The sequence below is a fragment of the Thalassophryne amazonica genome, chromosome 5 (assembly GCF_902500255.1).
Source record: "Thalassophryne amazonica chromosome 5, fThaAma1.1, whole genome shotgun sequence".
Lineage (NCBI taxonomy): Eukaryota > Metazoa > Chordata > Actinopteri > Batrachoidiformes > Batrachoididae > Thalassophryne > Thalassophryne amazonica.
Window position 1 is genome coordinate 29582460 of NC_047107.1, and position 21068 is coordinate 29603527.

General features: G+C 44.1%; 1 protein-coding gene across 2 annotated transcripts in view; it reads left to right on the forward strand.

Moving 5' to 3' along the window:
- LOC117510249 (tetratricopeptide repeat protein 28-like) overlaps window positions 1-21068 on the forward strand; it is a 450652-nt gene that overhangs the window by 236699 nt on the left and 192885 nt on the right. The gene's annotated exons all lie outside the window — the stretch shown is intronic.

Here is a 21068-nt window from a genome sequence, read left to right on the forward strand (position 1 = left end):
TTGGTGAATATTTTGGCTCCATGCAGGGACATGAACACTGAATCTAATAGAGGCAATGGGTATCAGTTGCGAACCGTGATCTCCTTCAGCCCTCTATAATCAATGCATGGACGGAGTCCGCCATCCTTCTTGCCCACAAAAAAGAAACGTGCACCCAACGGGGAGGAAGAATTCCAGATTAGCCCGGCAGCTAAAGAGTCCCGGATGTTGGTCTCCATTGATTCGCGCTCAGGACGTGAGAGGTTGTACAGCCTGCTGGACGGATACTCAGCGCCTGGAACCAAATCAATGGCACAATCATACGGTCGGTGCGGGGGAAGCGTGAGTGCCAGATCTTTGCTGAAAACGTCAGCAAGATCATGATACTCAGCCAGCACCGTCGTAAGTTTTGGGGGGACTCGAACCTCCTCTTTAACAGTCTCACCGGGTGGCACCGAGGATCTTAAACACTCCCGGTGGCAGGTTTCGCTCCACTGAGCCACAACCCCAGACAGCCAATCAGTCCCGGGATTGTGCTTTATCATCCATGGATAACCCAAAATAACTCTGGAGGTAGAAGGTGTCACAAGGAACACAATCTCCTCCCTGTGATTACCAGAGACAACCAAGGTTAAAGGCTGTGTCTGGTGTGTAATTACTGGGAGGAGAGTGCCATCAAGGGCCCGCACCTTCAATGGTGAAGGAACAGCCACCAGAGGGAGCCCTACCTCCTTAGCCCATCTACTGTCAAGTAGATTCCCTTCTGACCCCGTGTCAATAAGTGCTGGGGCATAAAGGGATAAATCCCCAGAGAGGATCGTGACTGGGAGTCGTGCGCATATGCGTGGGACACCCGTGTGGTTTGTATGACTCACTCTTAATCCAGTCTCTAAGGTTGAGTCTTGTTGTTTGACCGCCAGGGGCCCCTTATTCTGCGCATGCTCATTCGAGCTGCAGTAAACACACTCTCCACGTGCCCGTCTCCTTTGTCTCTCCTTTCTCATTTTGGCCCTGCTCGTTTCCATAGAAACGTCAGCAGGGGGAGCTGGTGTCACGAGGAGAGCCCTGGCCTTGGAGCGGGGAGAGGGCGGGGCTGCTTCGGACCCGGAAGGGGGAGGGACGACACGCACCCAGCCACATCCTTCGGCTCGCTCCCGTTGATGTTCAGCTAACCGATTGTCTAATCGTATAACCAGATCTATCAGCCCATCTAAATCCCGCAGTTGATCTTTCGCCACCAGGTGCTCCTTTAGGGCCGGAGACAGCCCCTTTACAAAGGTGGGGCGGAGCACCACCGAGTTCCAGCCGGCCCTCCCTGCCGCAACGCGGAAGGCGACTGCATATTCGGCTGCGCTACGGCGCCCCTGTCGGATTGACAGTAGCACATTTGAAGCAGATTCCCCTCTGTAAGCATGATCAAACACCTGTCTAAACTCCCTGATAAACCCAGTGTACGTCGACAGGAGCCGTGAGTTCTCCTCCCAGAGCGCCGTAACCCAGGCGTGTGCCTTGCCCCGAAGCAAATTAATCACATAAGCCACCCGGCTGTGGTCTGACGCGTACATCACGGGGCGTTGTGAAAAAACGAGCACGCACTGCATCAAGAAGTCTGCGCACATTTCGACACAACCCCCGTACAGTTCCGGAGGGCTAATGTAAGCTTCGGGCGATGAGGGGGGAGACATTTGAACTACCACTGGATTTTCATTATCTAGCGACAGGTCCACAGGAGGAGTGGCTGCAGCCGTGCCTGACGCGTGCGCCTCCACCTGAGCAATGAGGCTGGTGAGAATGTGCTGCAGCTCACCCAACTCACCTCCTGGTGGAGCCTGCACACCTTGCATTTCCATTGGTGGTTCAACTGGTGGAAAACGTCCCTCGGAGTCCATGACGTGGCCGAGTTATCCTGTTGGGAAAGTGAAATGCACAGAGCCACACCACGGGGCGTAAATGAACGGCCAGTAGAGATTCCAATAAATACAATTTATTACTGCAAATGTGCACAGCAGTTCAAAATGCTTTTAGTCTGTCAATCAAGATAACCAGATGACGCGTGGGCAGGTCCGCGGGTAGGAGACGCCTAACCAGAGAAGAGCCGGGACCCACGATGTTCCACTGCCAATGGAGACCTGCAATACGCCGGAGCCGCCAAGTCCTGAGTTCCCAGGTGGCCACCGCTTCCAGCTGTCAGATCCGGTACTGCTGGCAGGAACAGACACAGGTTAAGGTGGGTGTGTGTACACCCAGCAAACAGTCAGCAAAAAACACAGTTCCTTCCTGAGGGAAAAACCTCCACCTCCAAACACAAGAACACAGAGTACGTGCAATGCCTTATGTATCACCTAATCAAGTCTGAAGTGAGGAGTGGAGACGCCATCTCCTCCAACTTCCACAAACTCGGCTACAAGCTGCAAGTGTACAAAAGGTTAATGACTGCAAAAAGCTCAGATGCAAAAACGTGTGCGTATGGCACAGAACGGCTGAGTTGGTTTACCTGAAGGGTAAGATGATAACTCGGCAGAGTTATGGTGTCTTTCCCAGGCTTTTATGGAGTGGAGTGATGAGAGGTGATGAGTGACAGCTGTCAGCTCTGGGCTCCTGGTGGACGTCTGCGCCAACAGCGCCCTCTGGTGCCTGAAACCCGACATCAGGCAGGACGCCCTCTGGTGGTAAGCAGTACCTCCTCTTTGGGTGACATGTCCCTAATTACAATTCTATATAAAAATATAGCCAGCAACACTCAAGTGTCCTTCTTAATTAAAGTTTTAATGACTCACGGCAAGACGACAGGATCAGGAGCACAGACGCGTTTCGACTAGGTCTTCATCAGTGTGACACACTGATGAAGACCTAGTCGAAAAGCTTTATTAAGAAGGACACATGAGTGTTGCTGGCTATATTTTTATATTGACTTAGTTTTTGAGCCCTGCACCTCCACTCCTGGTCCCTGTGAGTGCTCGTTTTTTTCTCTGCCCTAATTACAATTCTCCCTACTGCATATAGGAAAAATGAACCCAGAATGCATTTTGTGTCATCAAAACATTTTTGGCTAATGTGCTTTATTTTATAAATATTTTTAGTGTTTGTTTGCCGTTACTTTCACTTGCATTGTCTCCAAGTCTGTTGTCATAGTCGAACCCAAACTTTTCAGGAATATAACGGCCCCACAGCTGAAAAGGTTTCTCACTGTAAGGGGTCTTCCCTGCAGTGGAATACTACACCACAAACCCTTGAGTCTTACAGAGAAAGCTGCATAACTTTATCCAATTTTGCAGAAGTGTGACCATGAACAGTTGGCGAGAAAGTGACAGAGGGTGACAATGGCGGATGGCTGTGTTTGCAGTCTCAATGAGAGAGCTGTGACATGGACACGGGACTTGAAATGGCTTCTATCTGTTTGTGTTAGCGATGTTACCCGCTTATTGACTGTGGATGGACTAATGAAAGAATCAAGCAGCATGACAGTGGTTATCAGATGTTTACTGACTGCCACGTGGCACTTGGAAAACTTGGAGGTATTGAAGGGGACAACAACTTTGTCTGAAGCCGTGTGAAACCAGAGCAGCACCAGCCAGCAGAGTGATATTTTACATGGCTGCTGTGTGCTAACATAGAAGTAAAATCAGTGGGACATGATTGTGTTTGAGTATATATTTATTACTGCTTTGTTTGTGATTTCTGAATACACTACAGGCTACACAGTAGCTGGGGCCAGAAATAAGTTAGTTGCCAAACCTCTCATGGTGGTACGTAAGTACCTATATGAGGTGGAGAGAATATAACCACCATAAACGGATGAAGACAAATACCACAGACTTTTGAAATCTTTCTGATTTTTGCTGAAGATCTTGACCAATCAATTGGGATTTGGAGTCCACCCGAAGCCTATGGACAATTCATGGATGGGGTATGGACATAATGAGAAGACATATTCCTCGTTGTCACAAAGAATATGTAGCTGGTCTTTCCTCAGATTCTTGCTGCTATCTGTGCCTCATACAGAGAAAAGTTTGAAGACGATCTCTTTTCAGCTAATACGATGGCTACAGTGGAAACACTTATTGAAGCATCTCATGGAACTGCCGGAAGTCTTGGCAAGACCTGACTGAATCTGTGGCTACACAACAGCAAGAAAGCCTGGCTACTCTCCAACAAATTAATAACGACCCAACTAAAACTATCTCACTCTATATTAACCAACTCACTGCCAACCAAGTGGCACACTGATTTCTTCTCAATGACAAAACAGCATCATCAGTTGAAAGGCAGAAATGTAAAATGCCCTGCTTATCCAGAACTATGACAGCCACATTGGAAGAAGTTGATGATGCTATCTGCACAGCCAAAGTAGGTAAAGCTGCAGGCCTGGATGATATCATGACTGGCCTCCAGACCATGGACCATTTTTTGATATGTAACCTGCTGCTTAACACTCACCTGACTGAGGCCAACGACATGGCTGTGACTTTTGCTTGACACTAGCAAACAGTTGTGTGATGACAAAAATTAATATGACCCAGATTCATGTGCCCTCGATTCACTCGATCAGTGTTTATCAATCTTGGCCGTCTTCACCAAAAGTACTGCATGTTTTCCATTTGTTCCTGATCTACTCGGACTAGATCAGCTTGGTCAGGTGTGTTCAGTCAACCAAAAGCAGGCTGAATAATGGAACCCACCAGATTTGCTTCATTATGTGCAGTTAGCGTAGAGATAAATGGGATATGTGTAGTACTTTGGTGCCCGAGTACCAAGATTGGTAAACATTGCACTAGATGCACAAGGGATTGACCATACTTGGGGCAGACCTCCCGGCTAACCCTGGCACTCCTTCCTCCTCCCCTTTGGCCTATCCAGCCCTCATTCTGGCCGACCAGAGAGCCATTTAAAACTCTGGAACTGCATCCCTTTCTCCAAGCCGATCAATAGCGAGGCTGTCAGCAAGACGAATGGAGGCTTTGGGAAGTCCATTTTAATGAAGGAGAAGGAGTAAAAGAGAGAGAGGTATTTGTGGGGAAAAGGCAGCTTGTGCAGATGCAGAGGGGAGGAGTCACAAAACAGAGTTATGCAGGAACGAAAAGAAAGAAGGGAGAAAAGGCAGTAAAGGAATGTGTGTTTGTGTTTATTGAACGTGTGTGTAGAATTATGTGCACACTGCATGATGGGAAGGGCGGGTTGGGTTTGATTTAGCTACAGTAAGACCTATTTCTAGCTCAGCAGTGTGAAATGGCTCCTTAGACACAGCAACTTGTAAAGCACAGCCCAGCACAGAAACCTACATTAGTGCACTGAGGGGATTTGATCTGGCTGGCACACCAACACCACATCAAGTCCTCTGGCTCGTGATATATGTCAGCAGCTCTGTGCAAAAAGAAAAAAAGATCCTGTTGTGATAAGGGAGACTACAAATTCAGAGCAGCTCCCTCTGCCGCCGCCCCATCCTGCACATTATCCGTGGATATTTGCATTTAGAATGTGGGATTGTGTTGACGTTGTTTATTTGTTTTCTGCCTGTTTAATCGACTTGCTGAGCTCAAAGCTTTGCGCCAGTATGCAGAGAAGGCTGCATGCTAATTGATGATTAGGAGCTGAGGTCAAAGGTCAGTGCAAGTGAGTGGTATAGACCAACAGGGTCCTCTGGGTAATTGCAAGTTGAATTGTTTTCACTGACTGGTGCGATTACTGATGCTGATTACTCTCTGTTGCTGTGGAAATGATTGCCAATTTTTTGCCTATAGCCAAAAATGAACTATAACCAGGCCTCCACAAAACAAGAACAGTACAGATAGTTCCAACCTGAGCAAAGATTAGTATGGTTCAGAGACCAACACTAAACATTGTATTAATATCAGTCCTGGAAGCATAATTTGGGAACAGAACTTTTATTTTTATGTCTTGACTTCTCTACTTGTAACAGTCTTCTTGTGGTGTCAGCAGATTTCATCAGACAGATGATCAGTGTTGGCCAGTTTGTAAAAAAATCACCATATGTAGATGAATTTTGAAGGCTCCTGGTAGAACGTGAGAGGAAACAGCCTGTCTGCACTGAAACTATCATATTAAATGAGGATACTTGCCGATACTCAGCATTTTTCCTGGCTGCTGATATCATTTTTCTAATAAAAAATGGTATGAATAATGTTCAACATCAGCCTGGTAGGGAAAAAAAGTCACTGCAGCACAGGTGACCAATCAAAACATGCAGACGGGAGCACCACCCAACATCACTGCGGATGACAGTTTGCAAATAAATCTCTACCCAGAGACTTTTTGTTACAGATACTACAGCAATAATTTATGCTAGTAAATTTACCAAATCTGACTGATCAAAACATAAAGTTCCAACATCTCAGTTATGCATAATAAATACTAAAGACAAAGTTCCAGTGTTTAAGGTAATATGTATATGTCACAGACATGACGAGGGAAGCTCTTCAGCATCTCACCATGTCATTTAGGTTCTTCAGACTTTTTTGAATAAATGGTTCAGTGGAGCATGAGCATAGCAAAAACCTTTCAGCTTCTGGGGGGGCTTTATGTTAGAAAGATTAAAAAAGAAAATAAGATTATAAAATCAAACCTTCGCTATGCCTTGTAAAAGAATCATTATGGAGACCGCTCCAAGATGGCGGCCGCATTTCTTGCACCTCAGCAACCAATGCGCCATCTACTCTTTATAATGTCTATGTTTGTCTACCATCGGCCTTGTGGTAGAATCACTATGATGACTGGTCCAAGATGTCGGCCGCATTTCTTGCACCTCAGCAACTGATGCGGTGTCCACTCCTCTTTATAATCTCTATGTTCGCCTACCATCGGCCTTGTGATAGAATCACTATGACTGGTCCAAGATGGCGCCCGCATTTCTTGCGCCTCAGCAACCAGTGCACATCTACTCCTCTTCATAATGTCTATGTTCATCTACCGTCAGCCTTTTGATAGAATCACTACGGAGACTGGTCCAAGATGGCAGCCACATTTCTCGCGCCTCAGCAACCGATGCGGTGTCCACTCCTCTTTATAATGTCTATGTTCCCCTACCGTCGGCCTTGGGGATAGAATCACTATGATGACTGGTGATGGCGGCTGCATTTCTTGTGCCTCAGCAAACAGTGCGCATCTGCTCCTCTTTATAATGTCTATCTTTGTCTACCATCAGCCTTGTGATAGAATCACTTCGATGAGTGATCCAAGATGGTAGACGCATTTCTTGCGCCTCAGCAACCAATGCGGCGTTTACTACACTTTATAATGTCTGTGTTCGTCTACCATCAGATTGTAGCTTTTTACGACAACAGTTTGTGGGTTAAACCCCACTGGGGAGATTTTTTGTGCTTCCGTCTACCATAGAGCGAGCCTCGCGCCGCTGTGCGGTGCTCCGCTCCTGTAAACTTAACACAACCCTGCTGAATCACGTACAATAGAAAGAAGACCCTCAGTAGAGTTGGAGTCAAGTTGTCATTGAAGCGCTACAGAATGTCTTTCATTCTTTTGTGGTTTAGTGTCTTTTCATGAAAGTGAGTGTTTTATCACTCAGATGCTCTTTTTCAACCTTTTTCAAACTTGAGAATAAGTTTTTGCTCACATCATATTTGATGCTCAAAAGGTTAACAAACAATTTCAAGGTGTTGTTAATGTTTCTGCTAACTTTCCTAGCTGATGGTTATGATTCTGATGAGCAGTCAGGAAATGTATCTTATTCCAGCCATATCTGTGTCTGCATTAACTAGCTTTCCTGCACATCACAGGTGTCACACGTCAGCATCTTGTTCAGATATAAATCTGGCTGTAGGTTTAGCGGCAACACATTTTCTTATATCTAATTTTACTTTCTAGTAAAATTGCCACACCTGGACTTCAGTCCTGTTGATGATCACTGTTGATAACTTCTCTATCCATCCACTGAATGAAATGTGGATCATCTGTTTAAAGTTTAGGATGATTTATACCTTATATAGTAGTGTTCAGAATAATAGTAGTGCTATGTGACTAAAAAGATTAATCCAGGTTTTGAGTATATTTCTTATTGTTACATGGGAAACAAGGTACCAGTAGATTCAGTAGATTATCTCATATCCAACAAGACCAAGCATTCATGATATGCACACTCTTAAGGCTATGAAATTGGGCTATTATTAAAAAAAACTAGAAAAGGGGGTGTTCACAATAATAGTAGTGTGGCATTCAGTCAGTGAGTTTGTCAGTTTTGTGGAACAAACAGGTGTGAATCAGGTGTGCCCTATTTAAGGATGAAGCCAGCACCTGTTGAACATGGTTTTCTCTTTGAAAGCCTGAGGAAAATGGGACGTTCAAGACATTGTTCAGAAGAACAGCGTAGTTTGATTAAAAAGTTGATTGGAGAGGGGTAAACTTATATGCAGGTGCAAAAAATTATAGACTGTTCATCTACAATGATGTCCAATGCTTTAAAATGGACTAAAAAAACAGAGACACGTGGAAGAAAATTGAAAACAACCATCAAAATGGATGGAAGAATAACCAGAATGGCAAAGGCTCACCCACTGATCAGCTCCAGGATGATCAAAGACAGTCTGGAGTTACCTGTAAGTGCTGTGACAGTTAGAAAACGCCTGTGTGAAGCTAATTTATTTGCAAGAATCCCACGCAAAGTCCCTCTGTTAAATAAAAGACATGTACAGAGGAGGTTACAATTTGCCAAAGAACCCTAAACCCTAAAGAGAAATGGAGGAATATTTTGTGGACTGATGAGAGTAAAATTGTTCTTTTTGGGTCCAAGGGCCGCAGACAGTTTTTGAGATGACCCACAAACTCTGAATTCAAGCCACAGTTCACAGTGAAGACAGTGAAGCATGGTGGTGCAAGCATCATGACATGGGCATGTTTCTCCTACTATGGTGTTGGGCCTATATATCGCATTCCAGGTATCATGGATCAGTTTGGATATGTCAAAATACTTGAAGAGGGCATCTTGCCTTATGCTGAAGAGGACATGCCCTTGAAATGGGTGTTTCAACAAGACAATGACCCTGAGCACACTAGTAAATGAGCAAAATCTTGGTTCCAAACCAACAAAATTAATGCCTCGCAGATGTGAAGAAATCATGAAAAACTGTGGTTATACAACTAAATACTAGTTTAGTGATTCACAGGATTGCTAAAAAAGCAGTTTGAACATAATAGTTTTGAGTTTGTAGCGTCAACAGCAGATGCTACTATTATTGTAAACACCCCCTTTTCTACTTTTTTTTTTTTACTAATAGCCCAATTTCATAGCCTTAAGAGTGTGCATATCATGAATGCTTGGTCTTGTTGGATTTGTAAGAATCTACTGAATCTACTGGTACCTTGTTTCCCATGTAACAATAAGAAATATACAGTGGTCCCTCGTTTATCGCGGGAGTTATGTTCTAAAAATAGCCCGCGATAGGTGAAATCCGAGAAGTAGTCAGCATTATTTTTTACAATTATTATAGATGTTTTAAGGCTGTAAAACCCCTCACTACACACATTTTCTCACTTTTCTCTCTCAGATTCTTCCCGGAAGAGTTTTTGGACGTCTTAAGGATCAAATGCCGTTGTCAACGCCGGCACTAGGGGGCGTGGCTTAGTTCCGGCTTTACCGGGAATCGTCGAAAAAATTATTCAACATGTCGAATAATTCCGGGAGCGTTCCTGGAGAATTCGCGTGACGACGGAGACAACGCGAACAACGGCGTTTGATACTTTTTAATCGCCGTTTCATCCTGCCCCTTCCTGTAGTGCCGCAGTTTACACCGCCGTAATTGGCGGCCGGCATTGTATCCCTAACCAACGGCGTGTAAAACGGCGATAGAGCCCACATCGGCATCCTCAAAAGCGTTTTAACCGGCAACAGAGGCAGACAAAACGGCGGCGCTAGCGGACAGTACGCTGTTCTAAACGCCACCTCCCGGTTAACGGCATTCCAAACGGCCGATAGGCGGCGGTCAATATAAAAACGCTAGCGTGCTACATGCAGGCCTCTCAGTCATGGCCAGCTCCAGATATTTTTGCAGAGAAGCTCCAGTATGCCTCCTAAAAGAAAATTGGCAGTGGCAAGGACTTACCAAGAGGTCTGGTTCAGAAGCAGAGGAGAGGCCTGTGGGGGAGATGAGCAACACGTTGAGGAGGGGAAAAGGAAAGGAGAAGAAAAGGCTGAGAGATGAGCTCCCTTCCCCTGCAGTGACAGCTGCTTCAGCCTATTATACTCTGGGGGCGGTGCCTATATGCAAAAGTTCGTGGAGTAACGCAGGATTTGCCTGGATAAATCCAGCGGTACACAGGGCATTATCGGCGGCAGCAGAACACCGCCATTCTCACGCGCGTCTTAACCTGCGATTGTAAAGGATAGCACTGGGTATTAACCCCAGTTGCCTGACGTGTGCCGGATGCTACGGCATCAAAACGCCGCTTTATTCGGCGGTTTTAGCGGTGTTTTATCCGCGTATTTGCGGCGAAATGCTCCGCCCCTTTCCACCGCGAAAACTGCCGGAACTCCCGCTAACTTCGTTCTACGTACTACCCTCCGACAAAACCGTCTATGTGTAACCTGGGCTTAAGGCTCTTCTCCCCCGATCATTCAGTTTAGACGGGCGGCCAGCTCTAGGTTGAGCCCCGGTGAATTGGAACTTGTTCCATATATGGATGATGGAGGCCACTGTGCTCTTTGGAACCTTTAAAGGAGCAGAACTATTTCTTTACCCATCCCCAGATTTGCACCTTGAGACAATCCTGTCTCTGAGGTCTACAGACAGTTCCTTTGACTTCATGCTTGCTTTGTGCTCTGACATGCACTGTCAACTGTGGGACCTTATATGTAGACAGGTGTGTGCCTTTCAAAATCATGTTTAATCAATTGAATTTACCCCAGGTGGACTATAATTAAGCTGTAGAAGCATCTCAAGGATACTTATGAGGTCTGTTAGAAAAGTATCCGACCTTATTATTTTTTTAAAAACCATATGGATTTGAATCACGTGTGATTGCGTCAGACAAGCTTGAACCCTCGTGCGCATGCGTGAGTTTTTTCATGCCTGTCAGTTGCGTCATTCGCCTGTGAGCAGGCTTTGAGTGAGGTGTGGTCCACTCCTCTCGTCTATTTTTTATTGCGAATAAATGTCTGAACGATTTGGAGCTTTGCTGCATCAATTTTTTTCCAGAAACTGTGAGAGACCTCCAGGTGGACACCGTTCGAAAGATTAATATGGCTTTCAGGGACGATTTTATGGGGATTAAACAGATTACGGGGTGTTACTGCCGCTTTAAGGACGGCCCACAACTGCTGAGGGCGTGGCGCGCTCCCAGCCCCCATCGACAGTCTGACACCCCGCTGGAACAACCAGATCATTTCCAACGTGAAAGTTTTGTTAATCCGGGACCTCGTTTGACTTTCACAAAAAGGCAGAAGATGTGGACATCAGCAGTTTTTCCGGCACATTCCACTATTACAGGAGTTTTTTTCATGGAAAGAAAAACGGAGGGACGCGCCACGGCTCTGTTCATTACGTGGGACAAAACCACCTCGGTGTTGGTCTCTCAGGACAGCTTTCAGGTGGATTTCAGACGGATTCCGGTTGCTTTCCAGTCGTGTGAATATCCGATTGTGATTGTGCATGAGCTGGACATGCCAGAACATGTCCCGTGAGGCTTCATCACGGCGTTGCTTTGCGCCAAGCGACTGCACCGCGACGCGCGGTGGAGCAGCTTCTCTTTCCATGACAAAAACTCCTGTAACAGTGAAATGTGCTGTTCATTTTTAAACTGGATGCTGTCTTGATCCAGTAGGTCATCTAGCACAGGAATTGTGAAAAGACATGGACATCAGCACTTTTTCCGGCACATTAAGACAGACGTGCGAAGGAGTTCCGCGCGTCGTGGTGCAGCTGTTCGGCGCAAAGCAACGCCGTGAGGAAGCCTCACGGGACATGTTCTGGCATGTCCAGCTCATGCACAATCACAATCGGATATTCACATGACTGGAAAGCAACCGGAATCCGTCTGAAATCCACCTGAAAGCTGTCCTGAGAGACCAACACCGAGGTGGTTTTGTCCCGTGTAATGAACGGCTCTGTGGCGCGTCCCTCTGCTTTTCTTTCCATGAAAAAAACTTCTGTAACGGTGGAATGTGCCGGAAAAAGTGCTGATGTCCACATCTTTTCACAATTCCTGTGCTAGTCAGATGACATACCGGATCAAGACAGCGTCCAGTTTAAAAATGAACGGCACATTTCACTGTTACAGGAGTTTTTGTCATGGAAAGAGAAGCTGCTCCACTGCGCGTCGCGGTGCAGCTGCTCGGCGCAAAGCAACGCCGTGATGAAGCCTCACGGGACATGTTCTGGCATGTCCAGATCATGCACAATCATAATCGGATATTCACACGACTGGAAAGCAACCGGAATCTGTCTGAAATCCACCTGAAAGCTGTCCTGAGAGACCAACACCGAGGTGGTTTTGTCCCGTGTAATGAACGGCTCTGTGGCGCGTCCCTCTGCTTTTCTTTCCATGAAAAAAACTTCTGTAACGGTGGAATGTGCCGGAAAAAGTGCTGATGTCCACATCTTTTCACAATTCCTGTGCTAGTCAGATGACATACCGGATCAAGACAGCGTCCAGTTTAAAAATGAACGGCACATTTCACTGTTACAGGAGTTTTTGTCATGGAAAGAGAAGCTGCTCCACCGCGCGTCGCGGTGCAGCTGCTCGGCGCAAAGCAACGCCGTGATGAAGCCTCACGGGACATGTTCTGGCATGTCCAGATCATGCACAATCATAATCGGATATTCACACGACTGGAAAGCAACCGGAATCTGTCTGAAATCCACCTGAAAGCTGTCCTGAGAGACCAACCCCGAGGTGGTTTTGTCCCGCGTAATGAACAGAGCCGTGGCGCATCCCTCCGCTTTTCTTTCCATGAAAAAACTCCTGTAACGGTGGAATGTGCCGGAAAAAATGCTGATGTCCACATCTTCTGCCTTTTTGTGAAAGTCAGACAAGGTCCCGGATCAACAAAGCTTTCACGTTGGAAATGATCTGCTTGTTCCAGCGGGGTGTCAGCCTGTCGATGGGGGCTGGGAGCGCACTGCGCTGTCAGCAGTTGTGGGCCATCCTTAAAGCGGCAGTAACAGCCTGTAATCTGTTTAATCCCCATAAAATCGTCTCTGAAAGCCATATTAATTTTTCGAACGGTGTCCACCTGGAGGTCTCTCACAGTTTCTGGAAAAAAATTGATGCAGCAAAGCTCCAAATCGTTCAGACATTTATTCACAATAAAAAATAGACGAGAGGGGTGGACCACACCTCAAAGCCTGCTCACAGGCGAATGACGCAACCGACAGACATGAAAAAACTCACGCATGCGCACGAGGGTTCAAGCTTGTCTGACGCAATCACACGTGATTCAAATCCATATGGTTTTTTAAAAAAAATAATAAGGTCAGATACTTTTCTAACAGACCTCGTATGTACATGTGATTGAAATTAGTCTGTACAATAACAGACTCCAAACGATATAAATGACACTGCTGAACCAAGCGTATCATTGAACAAGTACAAATTTTTGTCATATGCACCCCTCCATTTTTATTGTCAAACATGAAGGTTTTCCATGTTCTTTGACAGTCTGACAAGCTATCTGACGACGTATATAGCGACCTTTACTCCTGTCTGTCCATCTGAGTCTGGACAGGGGCCAGTGTAGGTGTGTTTTATGTCACTGAGGTTCTAAAAAAGAGAAATATTACCGTAATTTCCAGACTATGAGCCATCATTTTTTTTTTACACGTTTTGAGCACTGCGGATTGTACAATGTGGCTATTTTATGGATTTTTACAGGCTTTTTCATAAGTCCAAATACGCCAATCGATGCTGTCAATTGATTTCCTGAAAGCTGCGCTCCTCATGCGTGTAAATTCACACACAGTGTAAATATAAGGTCTTACCTGTTCATTTTAGTGAATAAAAGTCCCTCTCCGGCACCAGAATTGCGCTGTCAACAGAGCGGAGCCTCCCCCCCCCTTCCCCACCAGTTCTCTGTCTTGGCTCAATAAGTCAAAAACGTCACAGCGCCTCATTAACATCTCATTTACCACAGACCTCCAGCCTATCCAGGCTGCATGTGATAAAATCTCAAGAAAAAAGTTAAAATTACTCAGTTCTTTGTGTGGAGCAGAGACACCGTGCGTGAGCACTGGATGATGTGCACGTCAATATTTATGTGTAACACTTCAGGGAAAAAAGCATTTACGGTATGTATTTAATTAAAAGTTAAAAAAAATCTTTCTGCCTAACATCTTTCTGTGTAAATATCTCATGTTACAACGTGGAGACCCACGGCTTATAGACAAGTGCGGCCTATTTATGTACAATTTATTTTTTCTTTTTAAAATTGGTGGGTGTGCTAATATTCAGGTGCGCTCTCTAGTCCGGAAATTACTGTATATGTCCCCATGTCACAGTCTTGCTGGCCCACTTATATTCAGCATTATTTAAATGAGAACATTTTTTTGCTTCATATTAAGAAATATTTTAGAAGTGACCCAAAGTATCACTGTAAACGTTCACCATCTATGTTTCAGCAAGAAACTACTGTGTATTCCGTGGCATTTCACAACCGGTAGCAGAAATAAAGCTGTTATAATGATAAAGTTTTTTTGAAAATGTATATTTTGCTGTTACAAGTGAATAATTAGGTTTGGTGGAAAGGCAGTCCGTGTGCTTGTATCCAGATCAGAATATTCCTGGTTTGAGACCACCCCTGCCCATTCTCCATGTATTGTGGAGTTGCATAAGGAATGCCATCCGGCGTAAAACTTGTGCCAAGTCAACATACAGACCCATCTGCTCTGGCGAAGCTGAGAGGTTGGAGGAGGGGGGGGGCTGAAGGGACTTACTTACAAGTTAAAAAACAAAAGTGCAGAATGTTGTTTTACAGAAACAGAATCTCTGTATGATTTGAAATTTTATGAAATAGAATCTCGGTGTATGATTTGATTATGATTATGTCAAGATTTGTCAACTGTAGCTGTGTATGGATTTCCTTTTAGTTTGGTTTTCTGGCTTTAATTGTTAAGACTAAGAACAAGGCATGTGAAAGTAAGCAATAAAATCATACAAGACAAGTCTGCCTCAGTTTATTATTCCACAGAGAGAATTTTGGTGGAACTGAGAAGAATGCCACATTTATTTATGATTTATTGGGTGTTTCATGCAAATGAATACAAACAATGTAAAATCGATTGACTTTTAATTCTGGATCCTGCTACCAATACTCGACATACTGTATTGACAAGAGAGGGAAGCATCTATCTCTGAAGCAGGATACTTGGTGAAGAACTGCCTATAATCTTTATGTTCCTCCTTTATTTAACCCATAAAAAGTGAACTCAAAGATACGAGACAGATTAGCTGGCAAATTTCGCTCCGTCTCTAAAATAGGCATGAGCTTTCCTTCAGAGACATGACGAAATTCAGACGTCTGCTGGGGTTTCAGACCCGTCCGTCCGTGTGAGTGTGTGGAATGGTTTCTGTATTAGGAGGGAACGAGGGGTCTTCCATAGAGACGAAGGTCAGCACAGCTACAAATGTTTGATGTTTGCCTTATATATAGCTCCAGTACACTCTGGGCTGTTATTTTGCATTTTTGCAGCATGAGGAAATGGTCTTCTGCAAGATTCTTTGGCATCAAGCCAAAGACAGGGATTATAGCTCCTCAGCTAAACTCAAGACAACTACTGTACACCAAGGATCATGCTCTCTCCCCATCTCTTACTCTCCTTCAGCTTTTGTCCCGACTTACAGCAATGTCAGCATTCTTATCCCCGTTGCACTGTATCCAGACTTTCCCCTCTCCCTCTTGGATATGTGCCCTGTGTCTGTATGAGAAGGTAGAATGTATCTTTGTGAAAAGTGCTCGCAGAAAGCAATAAAATGGAGAATAAAATACAAGTCCCCAAGTGAATGAAATGAAAGTACTCCATCTTAGGAGAGGGCCGAGGGCCTACGGGTTCTGCTTAGTCTTGACCTTGCACTGCACATAATATAGCCACTAAATAACAGCAGACACAAGCTCTAGTTGGCCACACATCAACCACTGAAAATGCTCTAGAACGTGCTTCTTAAATTGAGAAAGGGTCTAAGTAGACTTAGGACTGTAAAATACTCTGTAGCGAGCCAAGGGGTAAAGCCTGCTCTGCTCTCCTCTGATATTTTATTGTAGCCAGACTCAATTTTCAAAATTTAGTAGGTATTACTGGCGCTGTCAAGACATTTAATTGCAGCCAAAGGCTGTAGCTCTTGGGCAAGGCTCTGGCACATCAGGGTGGAGGAACACGCTTTTGTTGTAGTGATGCGCACACACAAACACATTGCAAGCGTTTTATTTGTGTTCACATAAAACCTTGATACTGACAGGTCAAATCAGATCTGAGAGAATGCATTGTCGCTGCTTGTTGCTGTTCTACCACCTCACTGAGCTATTTCCAGTCCATCTGCACTCCTCAGGGTATCCGTCTCTGTGCTGCACCCTGGTGTTATCTGGACTTCTCTTGGACCTAGTCCACTCACTGTGGCACTCACCAAAGTACAAGCATTCACATATGCTAGGTCACACCTGAGAAAACTCAGCAAAGAAACACAAATAATATTAATAAAGTTAGATACAGGTCTTGAAGAAAAAACTATACCCAAGCTGCTTACTCCAAGGGACCTGCCCAATCTGTACCTAGGGTAGTTACAAATGGGCAAAAGTTGGAAAGTTTGATTTTCTTTTTTTTTTTACACAGTCCCTTCCATTTTTAGTTGCATATTTCACATGTTCGCTCATCTTGTTTGATTTCCCCAAGCAGCTCTTGCCTGGCTGCATTGGAAGCAGAGTTCTCCCAAGCAAGCACAGGCAGATGTCAAGAAAAGTATTTGTTTTTCTGGAGCTTTTTAGACTTCCAGCTGCCTCACCCTCAGCTGGTGGAGGATGGCAGGTAGACCCAACACAACTCAGTGTAACTCTGGCTGAACTTGTCTGTATGTGTCTATATACAGCTACAAGTGTTGACTACTGTCTTTAGTTCTCAATGTCACAGGGTACTTCTTTCTAGTGAGGCAGATATGTAACAAAAGTTGCCCGAGATGTTCACATCCAGGAGAAAGTATGTAAATTTGTATACAGAATCTTTGAAGTATGCTGATTTCAGGTTTTGCCAGATCCAAGCACTTTTCTCAAAGGATCCAGAAGTAAAATGAGAATTATAGATGATGCCGATGTTATTGGTTCATTAGATTGCATACTCCAGTCTTTGACACATGATCAACTTTGAATGTCAGAGTCAGGATAGCTCAGTGTTGTTAGAGTGTTGGTCCACTAATCCAGGTAAAATGCAGTCTCTCCTGGGAGACCAGTTCAAATGAACTGAAGCAGATGTCCTGGGTAAACATGCTAACAATGTGAAACAGGTTTTAGTATGTTGGTTTTGATGAAACCAGAGCAGCAGTATTCCGATGGCATAGAATATTATTGAGCATATTTACAGGTAAATTAGGCAGATATTTTACACTTAAGACTGGCTGACATACCTTAACCTGTAATTTTTTTCTCAATTTTCAGGTGCCTGTTCCTATGTGAAAGGCTTGTTAAAGAGTAATACTGTTTTTGAAGGCAATACAAGTTTTAGATAACAATAGGCCTGACACCTTCTTTCCAATAATTTCTTAACTTATGTTCTTTATGTTTCAGGACTTATGGTATCTGGTGGCGGGTGAAATGTAGAGTACAATTAAAGTAACTGTGTTATGAATCAATAACTAATGTTTTAATAATTAATCTATTAATTATTATACATTAATAACTATTTTTAATTCAGCATATCAAAATACCCTTGTGTACAAATATTCAGTAACCTGTGCCCCAAGATAGTGACTATAAATGTTTCAACATAGCAGCCATATTGGAATTCAAGATGGCAGCCAACCCAGTGGTTAAACCTCTTGGATCTGGCAATTTTTTAATTCAGCATTTAAAATAACCCTGTAGGCAAAATTTCACACTTTCTGCTAGAAGTGAGCATCTTTTTCACATATCTGCCCCAGTATTCCATGCTCAGCTTGAAATCTGGATACTAAGTTCTGTCGAGCCTGGCCCAAGATGAGCATGAAGTGGCCAACATGGCTGGGAGTCCAGCTGAACTCTCAATAAATGACACGTTCAATCAACCTTTCCTGACTTGTTCTGATCGTGTGAACACTGTTGAACTCGCCCGTGTGTGAGAGCTGCTTTTGTCAGTCAAATGAGGAGTTTCACTCTCATGTCACCAATCCAAACAATGTGAAACCTACCCATGAACCCACGAATGTTCCGTTTCACTGATATAAAAAAATTTAAACAAAGAACTCCCCCATGTTGCTTAGTCCTGTCAACTTTGGAGGCTGCTGTTAAATCCATAATTGCTGGGTTGACTGTTTCATTAGAATCCACACTGTGTAGTTTATTAATAGCACCCAAAGCTATTCTCTGAAACATTACCAACATCCTGGATCTGTACACCACTGAACAGCTTAATGAGGCATAGCCACCTGTCTCACCTGTAGCCCTGTAGTGTTCATTTAGGGGATAACACTGTTGTGTCTGATGATTTGCGGATGTTCATGCTGGTTATACGGTCGCAAATTCACCTTTACTGGCGACACATTAGCTGACTGTACAACAGCATGAACGTCTGCAAATCATCAGACAAAAGGAGGTTATTTCCATTCTAATCAAATTCCATCGTTTGCACAGTTTATTTTTCTGTATGTAATTTGGTCGGCGAGGCTTACTGTGAGGCAGCGTTGCTCCAATAGCGGTCAGGGCGCAGAGTAATGTATCAAATGTGAAAATCCATCAAATGTGAAACGGTAATTCTGTGTCACAATCCACATCAATACTTTTGTATGGTAGCTTAAATTCACCAATTTTGGCAGCGGTGGTGATACGCGACTTTCTCTTGCTCTCAGCTAACAGCGAGCAGCGCGCGGTCAGTGTTCTTTCGAATTGTACGTCTTGTCGCATAAATTGACCATTCCGCATCCCGACACATTTGTGCATGCGTGCGCATGTGCAGTTGCGTGGAGGGCTGGCCTGTCGACAGGAATGACATCTCATCAGAATACCAGTCAGGGCGTGGCGTAATACATCCAAATGTGAAACGGTCGAATATTTTACCACTGTTACCCTGATATTATAAGGTCTGAAATCTCACAGGATTAACTAATCAGATTTGTGGAAAAATGTAATTGGATTAGAATTCAGCTTTAAAAGTTTGCTCAGATGTCTGTCTATGAGTTTAGAACATTACATCCTTTAACACCATTGCCAGGATCGACTGACTTAAAGGCACTGGTTACCATTGACGGCTTTGGACAAGACATCCAATATGGTGCAAACACAGGTGTTTTTAGCCACGCATCAAGAGCAGACACAGTTACGCTGCCATTACATCCACACATGCTCAAATGCTCACATACACATAGAAGGGATTTTCTGCAAACTGTCAGTGCCTAATTGCTTGGATTTGTTGTAATGTGACTGGTAGGTTACAGATTGAGTTGTATTGTGTTGTGTTTGCTGCCATTGAAAAAAGTGGTGAAATGTGTTTGTGCGTATGTGTAATGAGCTGGGCATCTGTAAATTTGTGCACAGGCACGTTTTTTGACTTCATCGCCATTCAGAGAGGCTTAGCGTGATTAGGGTAGTGTGATTCTCTGAAGAGTTAATAATGAGAAAAGCAGTAGCTCCGTAGAGACTAATCACACACCAGCTTCTGACAGCACACCAAGGCTTATCGTGCTGTATGTATTGTGTTTGTGCATCACATTGGTTACAGTGCGTGGGAAAATATATAATGGGATAGTGGCCTTAATTTCTCTTGTGATAGTGTTCATCTTCTACCCCCAAGTTCATTAGAATATGCATGATATCTTTGTCTGAATGTTTGGCATTTGAGGGTTTATGGATGTACAAAACAGAATTCATGATCCTATAGCTTCATTATGCTAGTGTTAGACATGGAGTCAGCACAGGAGGGGCTTCGGTACCTCTGAGTCTAGTTGAGGGTTGCACAGCACATTGAAGAAGGCCGATGGCGGTTTCTTCTCTCCAAACTCCAGGGGCCTGCCTGACAGACTTAATGGCACTGTCGGGCTACAGCACGTCTCCGACTCATTTTCGAATATGATTGAAGTTCGCGGTGGGTAGCTTTTCATCAGTGTTGAGCAGACAAAAGAGACCTTTTCTGTGTTGTGTCTGTTTGTGCGTGCAGCTTGTGCATTTGACACATGTACGCCTGCAGCTCTGAAGAGATGCACAGGAGAAAAATCACTTTATAGTTGTTATCTGAGCTATGTCGGAATCTCACATTCCCAGGGATGGTGAGTTCTGTATGGGTATGTCTCTGGTGTCTACTCTGCTGGTTTATGGGGTGCCATATGTATACTTGTAACAGCGATGTAGCCGGAGGCCAGTCAGACACTGAACATAGGAGACAGCACCAACAACAGCATGTCTAGTATGTCTGGGTCAGTATGCCATTACCCAGGATTGTTTTTGTGCATTTCTGGTACTTTCTGTAAAGTAATAACAAATTTGACAAATTTTCCTTTTTGTTTTCATTTGGAATAGAATGTGCAGTGTTCCCTTTGCATTTGTGTATATGGAAATAAAAGCTATTATAAGGATTTTGAGCTTTACTCACTTTTTTAAACACACTGCTATTAACTGTGTATCACTTATACCTATGTGTCACTGAGTAGAAGGAATCTTTAATGAGACTATTGTCACATCAGAGAACAACATTAATTTGTCAGTGAGGTCAAAACAACACAGATTTAAATGCGATTAATTTAGATTTTAAAAAAGTATTTATTTTTTGCATTATTTTGACAACCATTTCATATATATATATATATATATATATATATATATATATATATATATATATATATATATATATATATATATATATATCTCACGGTGGCAGCAGAGCAAGCAGCTAATCCCACACTTTGCTGTCCTTGGCCAAGTCCTGTAAGTCTTCCCAGGGGGATCCCAAGGCGTTCTCAAGCCA